We start from the raw sequence: 19,002 nt of genomic DNA, 5'->3' as shown, positions 1-19,002 counted from the left end.
GGGATAGACAGGCTGAATCACTGTCGCAACTTTGACTGATGTTTGCGATTTGTGAAACGGATGTATCGTGAATATTGCAGATTAATAAAAATGAGAAAAAAATGTCAAAGTTGAAAAGTGTGGGATGTTATTCCATCTATCTCAGGATCAGTTTGGCAGAGAACCGGTGAAATTGTGAAATGGAATGAAAAATGCAGAGAATCGTAGTGGGCAGGATTCGAACCTGCGCGGGATAACCCAATGGATTTCTAGTCCATCGCCTTAACCACTCAGCCACGACTACTGTGTCGCTGCCTTTTTAAACGTTACTCAGAAAAATTGAACCCCGATCTCCCGCGTGACAGGCGGGTACATTCACCACTATACTAACGAGGAACTGACGGGTACCAGTTCTGTCAGAGCAGGAATCGAGCCACTGTGAACAGAACTGGACACCATGAGAAGTCGACATACACATTGAGAGACAGAGACAAACCGACAAATAGGGAGAGACAGACAGCGAGATAGAGACAACGAGAGACAGAAAGTGTGAGACTGAGAAGGAGAGGCAGACTGAGTGCGATAAAGAATCAAATATATACATATACAGAGTTGTGTGTGTGTGATCTATTAAGAGAGAGAGGGAAAGAGTGAGAGAAAGACAATGATAAAGACAGTGACAAGGAGAGAGACAGATAGAGAGAGAGCGATAGAGACTAAAACAGAAAATGATGGAAATACTTCTCAGCTTACAGGCAGGGAATAACAGAGACAGGCAAAGACATGGACAGACCGAAATGATGGGAAAGAGAGAGCCAGTCAGACAAAGAGTCTGAGAGAATCCTATTGGAACAGACGTGGCACCGTGAGAAAGAGACAGATTGAGAGACAAAGACAAACAGAGAATCAGGGACAGACAGAGTGAGTCAGACTGAGAGAGACAAAGACTCAAACATACAAAACTTTCTGAAGAGAGAGAGAGAGGCAGAAACCGAGCGACACATACATTTCACAATTTCATTTCATTATCGGTTCAGAGTGTCACATTGTTACAGAAAATTGCTGATTCAACCGATGAAAATCGGGTCTCACTGATCAGAATGGGAGGAAATCCGTGTTAAATTAAAGAGATACCAGGAGTGGGGGACGAACCCACGCGGGACAAACCCATTGAATTTAATGCCAACGCCTCAACCACTCGGCTATTCTGGTCCTGTGAGAACCTGGATTCTGTCTCTGTGAGAATCTGGGCTTCAACCCCAACCCGACATACAAACACATACACATCGGCTTTCAGTAAGCATTTACGAAAATTTTTAGTAATATTGACACGGGGGCAACTCTCCTATTCTTTTTCGAGTAATGCACTGGGAACTTTCATATCCACCCGAGGGTGCAGACGGAGCTTCAATTTAACATTTCATCCGCAAGTCAACAGCTTCAACATTGCAAAATTCCCCAAGTGCTGCACTTGAGTGTTAGCCAAGATGATATTCTCAAGTCTCAGGCGACTTGAACACACAAACTCCCGATTCAGTCGAGAATGCGGCCACTGAACCAAAGCCGATACAAAAGTTCACAACCGTATTATTTTCCCCAAGTCTTTTTTATAAGTTCCAGGACATACCAAATTAATAGTGATGATTGCCACAGACAGTTGCACATACACAGAGACATATAAAGAGATAGACAGACAGCGAGACACACACACATAACCAAAAATTTGCACGCACCAACGGGCATGCACAGATGACTTTGACATCTCGAGGGATAGACAGGCTGAATCACTGTCGCAACTTTGACTGATGTATGCGATTTGTGAAACGGATGTATCGTGAATATTGCAGATTAATAAAAATGAGAAAAAAATTTCAAAGTTGAAAGGTGTGGGATGTTATTCCATCTATCTCAGGATCAGTTTGTCAGAGAACCGGTGAAATTGTGAAATGGAATGAAAAATGCAGAGAATCGTAGTGGGCAGGATTCGAACCTGCGCGGGATAACCCAATGGATTTTTAGTCCATCGCCTTAACCACTCAGCCACGACTACTGTGTCGCTGCCTTTTTAAACGTTACTCAGAAAAATTGAACCCCGATTACCCGCGTGACAGGCGGGTACATTCACCACTATGCTGACGAGGAACTGACGGGTACCAGTTCTGTCAGAGCAGGAATCGAGCCACTGTGAACAGAACTGGACAACATGAGAAGTCGACATACACATTGAGAGACAGAGACAAACCGACAAATAGGGAGAGACAGACAGCGAGATAGAAACAACGAGAGACAGAAAGTGTGAGACTGAGAAGGAGAGGCAGACTGAGTGCGATAAAGAATCAAATATATACATATACAGAGTTGTGTGTGTGTGATCTATTAAGAGAGAGAGGGAAAGAGTGAGTGAAAGACAATGATAAAGGCAGTGACAAGGAGAGAGACAGATAGAGAGAGAGCGATAGAGACTAAAACAGAAAATGATGGAAATACTTCTCAGCTTACAGGCAGGGACTAACAAAGACAGGCAAAGACAGGGACAGACCGAAATGATGGGAAAGAGAGAGCCAGTCAGACAAAGAGGCTGTGAGAATCCCATTGGAACAGACGTGTATTTAGATTTACAGAAGGCATTCGATGAGGTGCCTCACAAGAGATTATTATACGAGCAAGGATTAAGGATTGGTTAATTGACAGAAAACAGAGAGTAGAAATAAACGGGTGATTTTCGGGTTGGCAGGCTGTAACTGTTGGGGTGCTGCAAGGATCGGTGCTTGGGCCCCAGCTATTCACAATCTATATCAATAATTTGGATGAGGGGACCAAATGTCATATATCGAAGTCTGCTGAGGCTACAAAGCCATTTGGGGATGTAAGTGTGAGGAGGATGAAAAGAGGTTTCAAACGGATATGTACAGGCTCAGTGAGTGGGCAAGAACATGGCAAATAAAATATAAGGTGAAGAAATGTTAAGTTAGACACTTATAGTAAAAATAGAAAGGCAGAGTATTTTTTTTAAATGGTGAGAGTTTGGGAAACATTCTGTTCAGAGGGACGTGGGTGTTCTTGTACACAAATCGCTAAAAATTAATATGCAGGTGCAGCAAGCAATTAAGAAATCAATAGGTTTATTGGCCTTTATTAAAAGAGGATTTGAGTATGTACGTCTTACTGCAATTATACAGGGCCCTGGTGAGACCACACCTCGAGTATTGTGTGCAGTTTTGGTCTCCTTACCGAAGGAAAGATAAACTTGCTATAGAGGGAGTGCAATGAAGATTCACCAGACTGATTGCTGGGATGGGGGGATTGTCCTATGAGAGATTGAGTAGACTAGGCCTATATTCTCCAGCGTTTAGAAGAATGAGAGGTGAGAGACGAGACACACATCCCCTGAACGAATTTTTAAAAAGAGATGTGAGGTGCTTAAATTTAATCAAGGGCACCAGCTAAATTATTAGAGACACTCCCGGTCCTTCAGGGCCTGTGTCCAGGGGAGAAGCTGATGGGTTTATCTGATCATCTTATGGTAAAATGTTGTGTTCATTGAGCTGAGCACCTCGTGCCAGCATCAAACACTCTCCAGTCGGGCACAGCATGGGTTAGATACAGATTGAACCCATCGGTCGCTCCTCGACACAGATACTGAGGGACAGGTAGTGTCTGGGACACTGACATTTCTCACTCAATAAGGTATAAATTGATCCTGTACCTCTCCCCATTAATCCTGGGCTCCACACGGCTCGAATCCTGCTCCTGTTGCCCTTCCTGTGACAGCACTGAGCTCAACCCAGCCCATAATGAGCAGGGCTCAGGGAGGGTGGTTGCTAGGCGCTGCAGTGATGTCACTAAGCAGGGCCATTCAGCCAAGCTGGTCCTCTCCTTGTCCCTTTAAAGGTGGAAAGCTGGGACATCCTGTCTCAACACACACACCCTGTTCATACTGAGAATCCCCAGGGAAGGCCCAAGGCCCAGAGTGTGGAACACAACCAAGGGGGAAAGAGGAGGAGAGAAGGGGATGTAAATCAAGGAGCAGGGACTGAGGGCCACCAAGCTTCAGTTTTAGAGCCTGAAGACTTCAGGAGGGGGAAGAGTTAGTTAGAAATATAGAAACATAGAAAATAGGTGCAGGAATTGTCCATTCGGCCCTTCGAGCCTGCACCACCATTCAATAAGATCATGGCTGATCATTCACCTCAGTACCTCTTTCCTGCTTTCTCTCCATACCACTTGATCCCTTTAGAGGTAAGGGCCATATCTAACCCACTCTTGAATATATGTAACGAACTGGCATCAACAACTCTCTGCGGCAGAGAATTCCACAGGTTAACAACTTTGAGTGAAGAAGTTTCTCCTCATCTCGGTCCTAAATGGCTTACCTCTTATCCTTAGACTATGTCCCCTGGTTCTGGACTTTCTCAACATCGGGAACATTCTTCCTGCATCGAACCTGTCCAGTGCCATCAGAATCTTATATGTTTCTATGAGATCCCCTCTCATTCTTCTAAACTCCAGTGAATACAGGCCCAGTCGATCGAGTCTCTCATCATAGGTCAGTCCTGCCGTCCCGGGAATCAGTCACATGAACCTTTTCTGCACTCCCTCAATAGCAAGAATGTCCTTCTTCAGATTAAGAGACCAAAACTGAGCACAATATTCCAGGTGAGGCCTCACGAAGGCCCTGCACAACTGCAGGAAGACCTCCCTGCTTCTATACTCAAATCCGCTTGCAATGAAGGCCAACATACCATTTGCCTTTTTCACCACCTGCTGTACCTAGAAACATAGAAACATAGAAAATAGGTGCAGGAGCAGGCCATTCAGCCCTTCTAGCCTGCACCGCCATTCAATGAGTTCATGGCTGAACATGAAACTTCAGTACCCCCTTCCTGCTTTCTCGCCATAACCCTTGATCCCCCGAGTAGTAAGGACTTCATCTAACTCCCTTTTGAATATGTTTAGTGAATTGGCCTCAACTACTTTCTGTGGTAGAGAATTCCACAGGTTCACCACTCTCTGGGTGAAGAAGTTTCTCCTCATCTCGGTCCTAAATGGCTTACCCCTTATCCTCAGACTGTGACCCCTGGTTCTGGACTTCCCCAACATTGGGAACATTCTTTCTGCATCTAACCTGTCTAAACCCGTCAGAATTTTAAACGTTTCTATGAGGTCCCCTCTCATTCTTCTGAACTCCAGTGAATACAAGCCCAGTTGATCCAATCTTTCTTGATAGGTCAGTCCCGCCATCCCGGGAATCAGTCTGGTGAACCTTCGCTGCACTCCCTCAATAGCAAGAATGTCCTTCCTCAAGTTAGGAGACCAAAACTGTACACAATACTCCAGGTGTGGCCTCACCAAGGCCCTGTACAACTGTAGCAACACCTCCCTGCCCCTGTATTCAAATCCCCTCGCTATGAAGGCCAACATGCCATTTGCTTTCTTACCTGCAAGCCAACTTGCAATGACTGATGTACCATGACACCCTTGTCCCATTGCAACTCCCCTTTTCTTAATCTGTCGCCATTCAGATAATATTCTGTCTTCATGTTTTAGCCATCAAGTGGATAACCTCACATTTATCCACATTATACTTCATCTGCCAGGCATTTGCCTGTCCAAGTCACCCTGCAGCCTCTTAGCATCCTCCTCACAGCTCACACCGCGATCCAGCTTAGTATCATCTGCAAACGTGGAGATATTACACTCCATTCCTTCATCTAAATCATTGATGTATATTGTAAATAGCTGGGTTCCCAGCACTGAGCCATGCGGCACCTCACGAGTAACTGCCTGCCATTCTGAAAAGTACCCGTTTATCCAGACTTTATGTTTCCTGTCTGCCAACCAGTTCTCTATCCACATCCATACTTTAACCCTAATACCATGTGCTTTAATTTTGCACACCAATCTCTTGTGTGGGACCTTGTCAAAAAACTTTTGAAAGTCCAAATACACCACATCCACTGGTTCTCCCTTGTCCACTCGACTAGTTACATCCTCAAACAATTCTCGAAGATTTGTCAAGCATGATTTCCCTTTCATAAATCCATGCTGACTTGGACCGATCCCGTCACTGCTTCCAAATGCGCTGCTATTTCATCTTTAATAATTGATTCCAACATTTTCCCCATGACCGATGTCAGGCTAACCAGTCTATAATTACCCGTTTCCCTCTCCCCCCTTTTTTAAAAAGTGGTGTTACATTAGCTACCCTCCAGTTCATAGGAACTGATACCGAGTCGATAGACTGTTGGAAAATGATGAGCAATGCATCCACTATTTCTCGGGCCACTTCCTTAAGTACAGAGGGATGCAGACTGTAGTTTCAGGATCCAGGGAGAGAACATGGAGCAGATGGGGAGACTGGCGTGGACTCCAACACAGTGAGGATGTCGGGGAAGGGAGATTGTGTTGGGTCGTGTATTAAGGGTGAAGGAGGGAGAAGAGAGGAAAAGTCAGAGGAGCAATTACTGCAGCAGTGTCCATCAATAGTGAGAGAGAGAAGGTGGGGGTCAGAGTGGGCCCTGGACTGGCAGGTAAACTGTTTGTTTGCTGTGAACAGCTTTCCTTCTGTCACAAATAGCCTCCTGTAGCCCAGTGACACAAACAGCCCATTAAACGCCTCCAATGTCCTTTGGTCTGTTGAGGTCTCCCTTTGTGAAACATCAGCTGTTGTTAAAGCTTCTCATTCTGAATCGCTTACAGTGAGACAGTATCCACTGTCCGTTTTATTCCATGGGCTTCATCTTTGCTGGCATTGGTAACACGCCTGGGATCACTAAACACAAAACCCAGTCCGTGAATCACTTTCAGCTACTGGACATAGCATGTTCCCCACTGCACCTCTCTCACCTTCTATGTGTGAATAGAGCATCACGTCTGCAAAGCTGGTTTAAGTTTATATCCAGGCAGAAAATCTATTTAAGAAAAGCCTGTAGGCCGATGAGACAGTGCTCAGGTGCCAGTGTGCTGCTGGTTTGCCCGGCATTTTGCCTGTAATGGAAGATAACTGAACATGTCTCCCAGTGTAACCTTTGCTGTAATGAAATGTGTCTTTTAATAAGCCTCATGTCCTTGCTCATGTCTGCTGCAATTGTGTAGAAAGGGGATGTGTGGATGTTGGTGTTTGTATGGAGATGTGAAACAAGGAAACGATATGTGTGTGTGGCAGTGACACAGCCTTGTGGTTACAGGCAGAACCATGCACCGATATCCTTGTGATTATGGTTTGAGCAGGGTCAGTTCATGAATGCTCAAGCTAAGAGGTGCCAGGGATCAGAAGCAGAGGCAGTAAATCAAATCTAAATGTAAATTCCGATGTAGTTTATTTCATGTATTCCTATTTTAATAGCTTTTTCTGAATGTGGCCTATGCCAAGTGCCAGGATATTGGATCAGGCCCACCATAGAAAATGAGTTTGACACCTTGAGGTAGACAATGTCAACCAGATTCCCCCATCCACCAACCTAACAACTTCTTTACAAACTCAAGCTAGCTTGTAAGACTTGACCATGTTTACCGGAATCCATGTTCAGTATCTCTCATGGCCCCTTCCCTTTCCCCATGATGGAAAACAGCATCTCTCAGGATCCCTTCAAGCACCTTTCCAGTGATTGAGGTCATGTTGATGGGCCTTCAATTCCCGAGCTCTGACTTGTGCCCAATTTGAAAAATGGGAACTACGTGTGCTACCTTCCAATCTCAAGGAACAACCAATGATGCTACTGAGCGGTTGGAGATATGGGCAAGGGGCTAACAGAGCACCCATCCCATCTCTTTAAACACACTTGGGTGGATATCATCCGCACCTTACACCATCAAGTTTACCCCGCTCGGTGACTTTGCTGACAGTGAAGTGTGATGAGAAAGACCAAAGTGCCGTTTGCCCCTCTCAGTGTGACCCTGAAGGACTGTGCCCATGCTGAAGTTCTCCCCCCATACAATCCTCCCCACAGATTGTCCTCACTGAGCTCCAGCCAGGTGATGCTAAACACTCCCGCATGGTAAAGACAAAAATCCACAGCAATATGTTGAAAGCAACACTAATTTATTTGTCTATATCGCAAATATTAAACTCCAGTCAAGTTACAGGAGTTATTAGCATCAGCAGAAACAAACCTCAACTGTCAGAATGAACATGGTTCAGTCGGGATGTGATTAACAGCAGCAATAATAGCAGAATCCCACCCCTGCAGTCACTTGTGAACTCTCTGGTGTTTCATCAGGGTGGATGACTGAGTGAATCCCCTCCCACACTCAGAGCAGGTGAATGGCCTCTCCCCTGCGTGAATTCGCTGGTGCCTCAGCAGGTGGGAGGACCGAACGAATCACTTCCCACAATCGAAGCAGGTGAACGGCCTCTCCCCAGTGTGAACTCGCCAATGTGTTTCCAGCTTGAAATATTTCCCACAGTCCCCATATTTACACAGTTTCTCCCCAGTATGACTGCACTTGTGTCTCTCCAGGTTGGCTGATCGGCTGAAGCCTTGTCCACATGCAGAGCACGTGTACCATTTCTCCCCACTGTGAACAGTGCTTTTTGCTTCCATGGTCAAAGGCCGATGATATTCCATTCCCGATGAATTGAGTGACTCAGTCATATCTTAATGTGATGTTTGGTTTAAGCCTCTGGTCGACAAATCTTCTCCTTTTAATAACCTGTAAAGTGAGTTTCAAACAGAAAAAAGGGTGGGTGAGAGAGAACCCATAAAAACACAAAGGCAGGTTGTGAAATTGAGCTGAATGAACCTGGCTATTTGTGCGGCCGCCAACAGAAAAAAAGTGACCACGAAAGCTGCCGGATTGTCAAAAAACCCAACTGATCACCAATGTCCTTCAGGGAAGGGAACCCACCACCCGGTCTGGGACTACACAAGACTCTGGCCTCTATGGGAGGAGGGAGAGGTGGGCAGGGCGAAGGGGAGGGAAGTTAAACATCTGTAACTCGACCAGAACTTTGACAGAACCTCCCAAACCCACAACCTCTCCCACCTAGATGGACCAGGGCAGCAGGTGCATGGAAATCCATCACCTCCAAGTTCCCCTCCAAGTCTCACACCATCCTGACTTGGGCATATATCGCCGTTCCTACATCGTCACTGGGTGAAAATCCTGGAACTCCTCACCTAACAGCATTGTGGGAGGGCCTTCACCACACGGACTGCAGCGGTTCGAAAAGGCCCACCATCACCTTATGAAGGGGCAAATGGAAATTGGAAATATATTCTGGCCCTACGAGCGACATCCTAAGAATGGATTCAAACAAATCTGTATATTGAAAGCCTCTATAGAAATACTTGTTCCTAAAACAATACGCTTCTACATTGTGCGGGCAGTGTCTGTTTCACAACCTAATCTCCCCTAGAATCCACCGCCGTTGATAGTCTCTCATCGGAAATTGTTGGTCCCGACTGGGCCCAGAGGTACTGGGGGTTAAACCCAGCAGCTTCTCCCCCTCTCCAATCCAGCTCAAACTGATGCAACAAACAGACGCACACAGGAGGCCAGGGAGCGACTTCTGCATCCAGCGCCCACCCTGATACAGAGCGGCTCTGGATTGGTCGCTCTGTGTTTCCAGTATCGATGCACTGAAGATCAGCATATGAGGGAGAAGTGAATAGAGGCTTATGATGAGAGAGTTAGAACCATAGAATCAGAGAATGGTTACAGCACGAAACAAGATCATTCGGCCCGTCGAGCCCGTGCCAGCTCTCTGCAAGAGCACCTCAGCTAGTTCCACTCCCCCACCCTTACCCCACAGCCCTGCAAATGTTTTTCTTTCAGGTACTTATCCAACTCCCTTTTGAAAGCCGTGATTGAGTCTGCCTCCACCACCCTTTCAGGCCGTGCAATCCAGATATTAAACACTCGCTACGCAAAAAGGTTTTTTCTTGTGTCGCCTTTGGTTCTTTTGCCAATCACCTCAAATTTGTGTCCTCTGGTTCTCGACCCTTCTGCCAATGGGAACAGTATCTCACGATCTACTCTGGCAAGACCACTCATGATTTTGAACATCTCTATCAAATCCCCGCTCAATCTTCCCTGCTCTAAGGGGAACATAAGAAATAAGAATGGGAGTCGGCCATTTGCCCCTCAAGCCTGCTCCGTCATTCAATAAAATCATGGCTGATCTAATCATGGACTCAGCTCCACTACCCCGCCCGCTCCCCATAAACCTTTACTCCCATAATCGCTAAAAAAATCTATCTATCTTCGCCTTAAATATATTCAATGATCCGGTCTCCACAGCTCTCTGGGGCAAAGAATGCCACAGAATTAGAACCCTGAGAGAAGAAATTCCCCCTCATCTCAGTTTTAAATGGGCAATCCCTTATTCTGAATCTATGCCCCCTAAGCTCTAGATTCCCCTATGAGTGGAAATATTCTCTCTGAATGCACCTTGTCAAGCCCCCTCAATATCTTATATGTTTCAATTATATCACCTCTCAGTCTTCTGAACTCGAATGAGTATAGGCGCAAGCTACTCAATCTTTCTTCATAAGTCAACCCCCTCATGTCAGGAATCAACCTAGTGAACCTTCTCTGAGCTGCCTCCAATGAAAGTATATCCTTCCTTAAATACAGAGATCAAAACTGTACGCAGTACTTCAGGTGTGGCCTCATCAAAACCCTGTACCGCTGTAGCAGGACTTCTCTGCTTTTATACTCTATCCCCCTTGCAACCTCAGCTGCTCCAGTTGTCCAGGTAACTGAAGTCCCTCATCCCTGGAATCATTCTCGTAAATCTTTTCTGCACCCTCTCCAAGGCCTTCACATTATTCCCAAAGTGTGTTGCACACAATTGTGCATAATACTCCAGTTGAGGCCGAACCAGTGTTTTGTACAGGTTCATCATAATATCCACGCGTTTGTACTCTATACTTCTATTTATAAGCAGTGATACTGTCTAGTGTAATATAAACAGGGACAGGGTCTAGTGTAATATAAACAGAGGCAGGGTCGAATGTAATATAAACCGAGACAGGGTCATGTGTAATTGTAAACAGTGACATTGTCTAAGATAATATTTAAAATTACTCCTGGTGCCATGAGCTAGTGAGTACAGAAATAGGAGGAGGACAGAGCAGATGAATGCGTGGCTGGAGAGATGGTACAGGAGGGAGGGCTTTAGATTCCTGATGCATTGGGACCGCTTCTGGAGGGATGTGGGACCAGTACAAGCCGGACGGGTTGCACCTCAACAGAGCCGGGACCAATATCCTCGCCGGGGGTGGGGGGGTTTGCCAGTGCTGTTGGGGAGAGTTTAAACTAGCTTGGCAGGGGAATGGGAACCTGAGAATAGATTCAGTCGGTAGGGAAGTAAAGCTGGAATTAGAAAGCAAAAATGTAGAAAGTGAGTTTGAAGGACAGAAGAAAAAAGCAGGAAAAACCGGTAAAAAAACAAATTTAAAAGTTCTTTGTCTAAATGCACATAACATTTGTAACAAAATAGATGAGTTGACGGCACAAATAGATACAAATGGGTATGATCTGATAGCCATTTCAGAGACGTGGTTGCAAGGTGACCAGGACTGGGAACTAAATATTCAAGGATATTTGACAATTCGGAAGGACATACAGAAAAAAAAAGGAGGTGGGAAAGCTCTGTTAATAAAGGATGAGATCAGTGCGTTAGTGAGAAACGATATTTGCTCAGAGGATCAAGATATTGAATCAGTTTGGGTGGAGATGAGGAATAATAAAGGGAAAGTCACTGGTGGGCAGAGTCTATAGGCCCCCAAGCAGTAGCTACACTGTTGGACGGAGTATAAATCAAGAAATAATGGAGGCTTGTAATAAAGGAACAGCAATATTTATGGGTGATTTTAAACTTCATATTGATTGGACAAAGCAAATTGGCCAGGGTAGCCTTGAGGAGGAGTCCATAGAGTGTATCCGGGATAGTTTCCTTGAACAGTACGTTGTGGAACCAACCAGGGAGCAGGCTATCTTAGATCTAGTACTGTGTAATGAAGCAGGATTAATAAATGATCTCATACTAAAAGATCCTCTTGGAATAAGTGACCATAATATGGTTGACTTTCAAATTCAGCTGGAGGGTGAGAAAGTTGGTTCTCAAACTAGGGTCCTAAGCTTAAATAAAAGGAGACTGCAGAGGTATGAGGGCAGAGTTGGCTAAAGTGGACTGGGAAAATAGATTAAAGAATGGGACTGGTTGATGAGCAGTGGCAGACATTTAAGGAGATATTTCATTACCTGCAACAAAAATATATCCCAATGAGAAGGAGAGACTAAGAGAAGGGATAATCATCCGTGGCTAACTGAGGAAATAAGGGAGGAATCAAATTGAAAACAAAAGCATATGGTGTGGCCAAGACTAGTGGGAGGCCAGAGGATTATGACATTTTTAAAAGCCAGCAGAGAACGACTAAAAAAATGATTGAGAGGGAAGATAGATGATGAAAGTAAGCTAGCACAGAGTACAGAATACAATAAGAGTCCTTCATGGTAGAAGACACTAAAAACATCCCAGCAGTGGATAAGCGAAGGGCTATAGGTAGGGAGTTACGTAATACAATCACTAATGATGTAGTATTAGGTAAAATAATGGGACTAAAGGCAGAACAGTCCCCTGAACATGATGGCTTGCATCCTAGGGTCTTAAGAGAAGTGGCTGCAGAGATAGTGGAAGCATTGGTTGTAATCTACCAAAATTCCCTGGATTCTAGTGCGGTCCCAACAGATTGGAAAGCGCAAATGTAACTTGCCGATTTGAAAAAGGAGGCAGACAAAAAGCAGGAAACCATATACCAGGTAGCCTAACTTCTGTCGTTGGGAAAATGCTGGAGTCCATTATAAGGAAGCAGTAGCAGGACATTTGGAAAAGCATCATTCATTCAAGCAGATTCAACATGGTTTTATGAAAGGGAAATCAATTTTACAAATTCGCTGGAGTTCTTTGAGGATGTAACGAGCAGGGTGGAAAAGGGGTAAGCAGTGGATGTGATGTATTTGGATTTCCAGAAGGCATTCGATAAGGTGCCACCTAAGAGTTTACTGCACAATATAAAAGCTCACTGGGTTGGGGGTAACATATTAACGTGGATAGGGGATTGGCTAACTAACAGAAAACAGAGGGTCGGGATAAATGGGTCATTTTCCAGTTGGCAAACATGACTAGTGGGGTGCCGCAGGGATTGGCGCTGGGTCTTCAACTATTTACAATCCATATTAATGATTTGGATGAAGGGACCGAGTTTGCAGTTGTTACAAAAATTGTGTGGAAGACACAAAAAATCTGCAAAGGGATACAGACAGGTTTAGTCAGAGGGCAAACATTTGGCAGATGAAGTATAATGTGGGAAAATGTGAGGTTATCCACTTTAGCAGAAATAATAGAAACGCAAATTATAATTTAAATGGAGAAAAATTGCAAAGAGCTGCATTACAGAGAGACTTGGGGGTCTTGTGCATGAAACACAAAAAGTTAGTATGCAGGTACGGCAAGTAATCAGGAAGGCAAATGGAATTTTGGCCTTTATTGCAAGGGGGATAGAGTATAAAAGCAGAGAAGTCCTGCTACAACTGTACAGAGTAATGGTGAGGCCTCACCTGGAGTACTGCGTACAGTTTTGGTCTCTGTATGTAAGGAAGGATATACTTGCATTGGAGGCTGTTCAGAGAAAGTTCACTAGGTTGATTCCAGAGATGAGGGGGTTGATTTCTGAGCATAGGTTGAGTAGGTTTAGCCTCTACACATTGGAGTTCAGAAGAATGAGAGGTGATCTTATTGAAACTTAATGATAATGAGGTGGCTCGCCAAGCTGGATGCAGAGGGATATTTCCATTCATAGGGGAAACTAAAATTAGCGGAAATAGTCTCAGAATAAAGAGCCGCCCATTTAAAACTGAGATTTCTTCTCTGAGGGTTGTAAATCCATGGAATTAGCTGCCCCAAAGAGCTGTGCAAGCTGGGTCTTTGAATATATTTAAGGTGGAGAGAGACACATTTTCAGCGATAAGGGAGTAAAGGGTTATGGGGAGCGGGCACGGATGTGGAGTCGAGTCCATGATCAGATCAGCCATAATCTTATTGAATGGGGAGCAGGCTCGAGGGGCCAAATGGCCTACTCCTGCTCCTATTTCTTATATTCTTATGTTATAGACTGCTTCATCTCCACTCCCAATTTTCCCCACCAATTCTAGCTGCGTACAGTTCGACACTCACTGGCTCCACTCCCCCCTTGATGGTGCTGACTCTGGCTGAGTCCAGTTCTACAATCACTGGTTTCATCTCCCTCTCCTCCAATAATGGTGCTAACTGTGGCTGGGTCTAGTTCTACACTCACTGGTTCCCCTCCCCTGAAGGTACTGACTCTGGCTGGGTTCAGTTCTACACTCACTGGTTCCCCTCCCCTGAAGGTCCTGACTCTGGTTGGGTTCAGTTCTGCACTCACTGGTGCCCCTGCCCTGAAGGTCCTGACTCTGGTTGGGTTCAGTTCCGCACTCACTGGTGCCCCTGCCCTGAAGGTGCTGACTCAGGCTGGGTTCAGTTCCAGACACGAACATTCCAGCACCAAGATGGCCGCGCATGCACTCTGCTACTAACTGCATCAAGATGGCGGAACGCTGAACATGCTTCCTGTACCAAGATGGCCGCTGTTACCTTGGGCCTGTGACCGGGAGAAAGCCTCGAAGCTGTAACCGCCGATATTCCGATTATTATAGAAACATAGAAAATAGGGCAGGAGTAGGTCATTCGGCCCTTCGAGCCTGCACCGCCATTCAATGAGTTCATGGCTGAACATGCAACTTCAGTAACCCATTCCTGCTTTCTCGCCATACCCCTTGATCCCCCTAGTAGTAAGGACTACATCGAACTCCTTTTTGAATATATTTAGTGAATTGACCTCAACAACTTTCTTTGGTAGCAAATTCCACAGGTCCACCACTCTCTGGGTGAAGAGGTTTCTCCTCATCTCGATCCTAAATGGCTTACACCTTCTCCTTAAACTCTGACCCCTGGTTCTGGGAACATTCTTCCTGCATCTAACCTGTCGAAAACCATCAGAGCCCCTCTCATTCTTCTGAACTCCAGTGAATGCAAGCCCAGTTGATCCTGTCTTTCTTGATATGTCAGTCCCACCATCCCGGGAATCAGTCTGGTGAACCTTCGCTGCACTCCCTCTATAGCAAGAATGTCGTTCCTCAAGTTAGGAGACCAAAACTGCACACAATACTCCAGGTGTGGCCTCAACAAAGCTCTGTACAACTGTACTAACACCTCCCTGCCCCTGTACTCAAATCCCCACGCTATGAAGGCCAACATGCCGTTTGATTTCTTAACCGCCTCCTGTATCTGCATGCCAACCGTCAATGACTGATGTACCATGACACCCAGGTCTCGTTGCACCTCACCGTTTCCTAATCTGTCACCTTTCAGATAATAGTCTGTCTCTCTGTTTTTACCACCAAAGTGGATAACCTCACATTAATCCACATTATACTTCATCTGCCATGCATTTGCCCACTCACCTAACCTATCCAAGTCAATCTGCAGCCTGATAGCATCCTCCTTGCAGCTCAGGTCCCACTTCCCCCAGAACTGGTTCCAATGTCCCAGGAATTTGAATCCCTCCCTCTTGCACCACTGCTCAAGCCACGTATGTATTCTAACTACCCTGCTCCCTCTACTCTGATTAGCACGTGGCACTGATAGCAATCCAGAGATTATTACTTTTGAGGTTCTACTTTTTAATTTAACTCCTAGCTCCCTAAATTCAGCTTGTAGGACCTCTTCCCGCTTCTTACCTATATCGTTGGTACCTACATGTACCACGACAACTGGCTGTTCACCCTCCCTCTCCAGAATGCTCTGCAGCTGCTCCGAGACATCCTTGACCCTTGCACCAGGGAGGCAACATACCATCCTGGAGTCTCGGTTGCGTCCGCAGAAACTCCTATCTATTCCCTTTACAGTAGAGTCCCCTATCACTATAGCTCTCCCACTCTTTTTCCCAGTGCCGTCATGCGGTCTGTCAGGAGCTGCAGTTGGACACACTTCCCACACACATAGTAGTCAGGGACACTGGAAGCGTCCCTGACTTCCCACGTAACACAGGAGGAGCATGACACATGTCCGAGCTCTGCTGCCATGACTCAACCCTTAAATTAATTTACTTACTAAAATTTACTTAAACACCAAACAGCTACTTATTGGTTGGCTGCCAATTAAACCAATCTAAAAGTCAGTCTAAAAGAGAGTTATACTTACCAGTCGAACAGCCAACCACTTACCAGCTTGGCTGCGACGTCACCTCTCGATTTCAAACCCTCTATCTTTGTCTGCAACTGGTTGGGCTGGTCTCTGGGCCTCTGTCTCCTACTCTCGCACTCCTTATCAGCTGCTCTAGTGTCAGCACAGATAGCAAAAACAAGACAAAGCAGCATCTGCCACCCCTGCTTGCCCGAACTCACCCACTTCCGGGCTTGCAGCGGACACCGGTTGTTTATGAAGCCTCCCCGGCTCCCTGCTGGTCCATTACTCCGCTCCGTCCCGCTGAAAAGGACACTTCTGAGGAGCCTGTCCAAAACATGTCTCCTCCGCCATTACACACACCGCGCATGCTCCAAACACAACCAGCCCCGCGCCTGCGCACTGAGCTCCTGTAGTCTGGGTGCAGCACATTCTCCCCCGCGGAGCATGCTGGGTACATATGACCATGAGAAATAGGAACAGAATAATGCAACGCTCCAATCTATGGGTGCGGCATTGCTGCTGGCAGGTATCAATCAGTCACATGCTGATTGCCAATTTAGGTCTAAGAGCAAAGCAATTTGAGAGTTGTTCAACCATGATTGGACAGCAATTTCAGTCCAATTGTATGGGTCGACATTTAACAGACAGAACCTTCTCCAGGCCAAAGCCTGGACCCATGTAAACCATAAAGCCACACCAGACTTCTAAGCTGCTATTCTGAAGCGTGAGACAGAACAATCAATGAGTTACTCAAGCAAAATGTTGACATTTCTTTGAGCGCAGAAGGGTGCTCAAGAATAGACCTGGTGTCTCGCTGTACAGATTACAGAATCAGACATCAGTACCTCGCTACTTCTTACAGTTGTCTTATTTGTTTCCACTGATGGTGTAGTTGGTATAGCTAGTGTGCAGCTGAGCCCAAGAGGCGAGATAGTCCCAGGTTCAATCATTGCTTTCTGCAGAGCTAGCTGGTCTCAGACAGCAGTTTGGAGATACAGTTGGTTTCGGTGCCCCTGGACTCAGGAAACTAGAATTTCGGCCAGATCCACTGATCCCTACTTGCAAGAAAACTTGTCAAATTTGGACTCGGTTGTGATACCCCTGGTCAAGTTCCTTTCGGACATTTACTGAAGGATTGCCACTTGGGAAAGTAGCATACGGCATCCATGTGCTGTCAAACTGTCCCCAGCACGAGTTAGCACCTTGAGGGGACAGGGTAGGACAGTGAAGAAATTGCCTTGTACATTTAAGGAAAATAGGATCCAATGTCAGGATTGAGTCAGATGGCATTTTCTTTTCAGACTTGTTAGCCAAATGTTGGAACAAAGTCTCCACCAAGTGCAGCTCTCCACCAGCTGGAGTGGCGGCTGTCCTGCAGGAGCCACTGCTCAGGAATCCGTACTTCCACGATCAAGGTTTTAGGTGGCAGACGGACGAGAGGGCTGTGGCTGGCGAGGTGACCATGGTCAGGGACCTGCTGGATGGTGGAGGAGCAGGCTGGATGGCGCCAGACATGCTGGCATGGCGCCTAAATTCGGCCGACGTCCACTGCTTGGCCGATGCCATCAAGTCGCTAAAAGCAGCTCTGGGCCCTGACTCTGTTAGGTGTGTCGAGGAGGCTCAAGCACGTGGGGAGATCCCGTCCAAACTGACCCCCATCTGGACGGAATTCCTCATCGGCGCCAAATCCCAGAACCTCCTTCGGGAGCCGGTGCCTCACAACTTGAGCCGCCTCAAGGAAATCCCCTCCATGCCTTTCAGTTCCGCGCGGTGGGGTTTCCTGTACGGGCTGCTCCTGCACACTCTCAACCTTGTCATCCTCGTCTGCCATCCGGACACGCCATGGCGTACCATCTTGCCATCCGGAGGAGGCGGGGGACCCCGATGGAGTGCACTCTACGCAGGAGTCCTCCCGCTATTTATCGGGAACTTGGCCTGGAGGGTGGTGCACGGAGCAGGCCCGTGCAATAAATTTTTAAGTCGGTTCATGGGCTCTCAGGCCGCCTGCAATTTCTGCGGTCTGGAAGAGTCTATGTTCCACGTTTTAAGTGAATATACGAGGTTGCAGCCCCTGTTCCATTATTTAAATGAGCTGCTCCTCAATTTCTGGCTGCACTTCAGTCCCACACTCCTGATCTTTGGGCACCCTGTGCGGAGGGGAGCGGGTAGGTCCGAAGGCCTACTTGTAGGACTGCTCCTGGGCACTGCCAAGGGTGCCATCAGCCGGTCCAGGCAGCGGGCGTTCGAGGGGGTCGTTCAGCCTGACTGCCTGCCTCTCTTCCGTGCTTACATCTGGGCCACGGTGTCCCTGGAGATGGAGCACATGGTGTCCACTGGTACGCTCACGGCCTTCCCCGAGAGGTGGGCACCGGAGGGACTGGAGTGCATTGTCACCCCCGGCAAACAAATTTTAATTTGATTTTATATGTCTTAAAGTTTAATTTGTTTTAATTGCTGGGTTTTAGTGTCCCCCTCCCCTTTGATAGGGGGCACTTGTAAATTATCGTTTTACTACCCAAAAAAAACCAACAAAAAAACCCCACAAAAATCACAAAAAAAAGGGCACGTGAAAAGTGTTTGGAGTGTCCCCCAGATTGGGGGGCACTTGGATTAATTTATTATGTTTTCCCCAAAAGAGTTGTTAGCCAAATGTTCCCACGTGGATATGTCGACTAGTTCAAAGAGTCAATAACGAAAAGGAAATCTAACAAAAAAATATCGAGCTCTGATTATGACGATACTAGTCTACTGATGTACAACCAACCACTCAATGGCACCTCGATGCAGGTAGACAGCTGAGCAGTGTCCTG

The 19,002-nt window shown here is 46.3% G+C and overlaps 1 long non-coding RNA gene and 1 other non-coding gene across 2 annotated transcripts; both read right to left on the bottom strand.

The window, feature by feature from the left end:
- Nucleotides 1-1,948: 1,948 nt before the first annotated feature.
- trnaf-aaa (transfer RNA phenylalanine (anticodon AAA)) lies at nt 1,949-2,029 on the bottom strand. Its single transcript has one exon. It is a non-coding gene; the product is annotated as a tRNA-Phe (tRNA).
- Nucleotides 2,030-8,001: 5,972 nt separating this feature from the next.
- LOC139235313 (uncharacterized) lies at nt 8,002-16,485 on the bottom strand. The gene is made up of 2 exons (XR_011588452.1): nt 16,411-16,485; nt 8,002-8,631 (listed from the first exon to the last, which is right to left on the bottom strand). It is a non-coding gene; the product is annotated as an uncharacterized lncRNA (long non-coding RNA).
- Between the last annotated feature and the right edge of the window lie 2,517 nt (nt 16,486-19,002).

The sequence above is a fragment of the Pristiophorus japonicus genome, chromosome 23 (assembly GCF_044704955.1).
Source record: "Pristiophorus japonicus isolate sPriJap1 chromosome 23, sPriJap1.hap1, whole genome shotgun sequence".
In the NCBI taxonomy this organism is placed as follows: domain Eukaryota; kingdom Metazoa; phylum Chordata; class Chondrichthyes; family Pristiophoridae; genus Pristiophorus; species Pristiophorus japonicus.
This window is presented reverse-complemented; position numbering and strand designations above follow the sequence as displayed.